This window comes from Poecilia formosa, unplaced genomic scaffold (assembly GCF_000485575.1).
Source record: "Poecilia formosa unplaced genomic scaffold, Poecilia_formosa-5.1.2 Scaffold2846, whole genome shotgun sequence".
Taxonomy (NCBI): domain Eukaryota; kingdom Metazoa; phylum Chordata; class Actinopteri; order Cyprinodontiformes; family Poeciliidae; genus Poecilia; species Poecilia formosa.
In genome coordinates, this window is record NW_006802785.1 from 1 (window position 1) to 3147 (window position 3147).

At 37.5% G+C, this 3147-nt stretch overlaps 1 long non-coding RNA gene across 1 annotated transcript; it reads left to right on the plus strand.

Annotated features, from left to right (window-relative positions):
* Positions 1-10: 10 nt before the first annotated feature.
* LOC107835473 (uncharacterized) lies at positions 11-664 on the plus strand. The gene is made up of 2 exons (XR_001661282.1): positions 11-95; positions 565-664. It is a non-coding gene; the product is annotated as an uncharacterized LOC107835473 (long non-coding RNA).
* The last annotated feature ends 2483 nt before the right edge of the window (positions 665-3147 follow it).

The following is a 3147-nucleotide window of genomic DNA, read 5'->3' on the forward strand; positions in this document are numbered from 1 at the left end:
TGTGGAGGATGATAATGAGGACCAGCCACCAGAGAAAGAAGTTCCTATTTGACCAAAGAGAAAGAAGCAGATGAAATATTCCCAAAGAAAATTAGGTAAGTCATTTTTGTGTTACTATTTTCTCCAGGTGAAGTGGGGTGGACGGCCAGGTAAGGGCAGAAAACTAAAAACTGGTGTTAAATCCATTTATTTATTAATAAACTTCTTGTAAACATCAATAAGTCAGAGTATCTGGTTGGAAATAATTTTGAATGCTCATTAAGTGAAAAGATACACTCGTGCCTAAAACTATACGTTAAATGATGTAATCTGAATAACAGTGGCAGTCTGTCTGAACTTCTGCCAAACAAATATTTGATCAGAATAATTTTGTTCAGCTTTAGTTATGCTATTTGTGTTAAGAAATAATTGTATTGCACTTCATAACAAACAGTCATGTTAACGAGACATGTGTCTGCCAGTCTACCATTCTGACAGTGTGCAGAAAGGGGCATTTTTGAAATGGTATTTAAATAAATGCTGAATTATGATGACATTGTTTTTTGTTTTTGTTCTTTTTTTAAGTGACCGCAATGAATTGAGTCATCACCGACTATGAGAATGTCCAGAAGAGATTCACCAAGTTTGAATTCATGAAAAGGTTTTCTCCATGATTAACTATTGCTGTAACTACAGCTGTAATTTCTGAGCATTCCTGGACACTTTCAAAGAGCAGTTGTCAGGAAATGAAGAGAAGAAGAAGATCTCCTGTTTTCAGAGCATTACAGGAAGATTATAACGGAGATGGCTGACACAATCAAAGCAAAAAAAAAATTACTGTTGAAAGAAACTATTTTCTTAAGTTACAGAATAAGTAATTCTGTTTTAGTTTTTCAATCTGTATTTCAGAGTAACAACATACTGACCAGACGTTAAACCCTCTGAAAAACAATTTATATTTTGTTTTATTCCAATGTACAAAGGGTTTGTTCTACAGCTATGATGGCAGTTATAAATAGTCCAGTGTGTTTCACTTCACTTGAGGTAAGAGTTAATATTAATGACACTGTAATGACACTTAATGACATCTTGTGGTGATCTGTGTTTATGTGTATTTATTTCTTGGTTTTTCTGTGTCCTGTACCCCTGTGAGTCTCTGTGATGTCCTGTCCTATCTGTTGATTGATCCCAGCTGTTTCTTCCCTGATTACCCTCCTTGTGCATTTAAACTCACCTGTTGTCTTTGTCTCTTGTCGGGTCCTAGTCGTGTCATACCAGTCTGTTCTGCTGTCATGCGTCTCATGTCTCTTCGTTCGTCTTCAGCCAGTTCCTTGCGTTCCTGTGTTTTCTTCAAAAAAATCAACTTTTACAATGTCAACCTGGGCCTACCTGCGTCTACCTCCTCACCAACACCGACAAATCATGACACATCTTCATAACTGTCGCTACTTGTTTCACTTTACTTGAGGTAAAAGTTCATATTAATGACACTGTAATAACACTTAATGACATATTCATAACTGGTGCTTCTTGTTCCACTTTACTTCATGTAAAAGAAATTGTTATTGACTCTGTTATTAAATCATTTGACAGTGTAATAAAGCTTAATGAAATCTTTATTGTTGGTCCTACTTGTTTCGCTTTATTTGAGGTAGTGGGAATATGAATTGCATTTTTGTCTAGATTAATGTCAAGCCGTCATAATGAAGACATTTTGAATAATGTCAACTTTGTATTAAAGTGTCATGATTTACCGAATGACACTTTATGACAACAGTCAAATATTCATTAAGACTTACTGAGGTTCACGGCAGGTGTTATGTTTATGACTGTCATGTCAGTCTTATTCACAACCCTTCAAATAAAGTGTTACCAAGTTTTTTGTCACTGGTGGTGCAGTCAGGAAAGAAGTGCAAAGAAAGAAGGGAAAGACATGTAATAAATGGCTGGGAATCAAAGATGCAGCCGTGCAGGATTACAACAAAGTTAAAGGATGTTTTTTTTCCCATAGCATCTTTAAAAGCCTGAGTGTTCATATGTGAATAGAAAAAACTTTTGGGTCGTTTTATTGCCTTGAGATGATCTCTAAATATCTATATAAGTAAGTGAAGTAACTCTGGCCACAGAACTAAAACCTTGTCAAACATCTTAAATAGGCTATGGTAGACAACTTTATTCTAGCCACTGACCAATTCTCTTTCATTGGTCAAAACAACAACAACAACAAAAAAACAGTTAAAGCTTGAACAAATGAGGCCAGGAGAAATTTCCACCTGCTGATAGTTTACCGCACTGGTCATGCTGGATGAGCTGGATCGTGGCATCCCAGTTTTGGAGGACACCCTCTGGCCCTGTAGTTGGGATGGACTGGGGGCTATCACTCGTTGGGACATAAGCATTGGAGGCAGGCTGGTATTGGCTGAACGAATGACTGTATGACCCTAAAAAAGGAAGAACGAACAAACAGCATTAGAAGGAAATGAGGGTTGTTACCTTAAGGACTAGAACACCACCCTTTAAAATTCAAGGATATATTTCTCTCTCTCTCTCACTAGTTTATTTGTATAACACACAAAGTCAGTGTCAGAACTTTAGAATTGGGGCGATGTGCTCTATTTTCCTGGTTTTTGTGAAAATGTGAGCAGCAGCCTTCTGTATCAGCTGCAGCCGTCAGATTTGTTTTTTTTTGTGTTTTTTTTAGGCAGACCTGTGAAGACATTGTTGCAGTAATCAATGCAAATAAAGTTAAACACATGGATGACATTCTCTAGAGCTCGCTGAAACACTAGTCCTGTAATTCTGAAAATGTTCTTCAGGTGGTAGAAGGCTGACTTTGTAACTGTCTTTATGTGGCTATGAATACTCAGGTCACAGTCCATCACTAATCCCAGAGTTTGGGCATGATTGCTATTTTCTAGCAGTAATAGCTGAAGCTAAGTGTTGATTCTAGATCGGTCCAAAGATAATTTCAGTTTTGTTTCTGTTCAGCAGGAGAATGTCATGGCACATTCACACATTTATCTATTCCAAGCATCCGTTTAGTGCTTGTATGGGTTCAAAGTCACCTGGCGACATCATAACATCCTGCATAGTTATGGTAACTAGAGATGTGCCGATCAGGTTTTTTCCTCCCGATACCGATCACCCATGAGGGCCGATCACCGATAC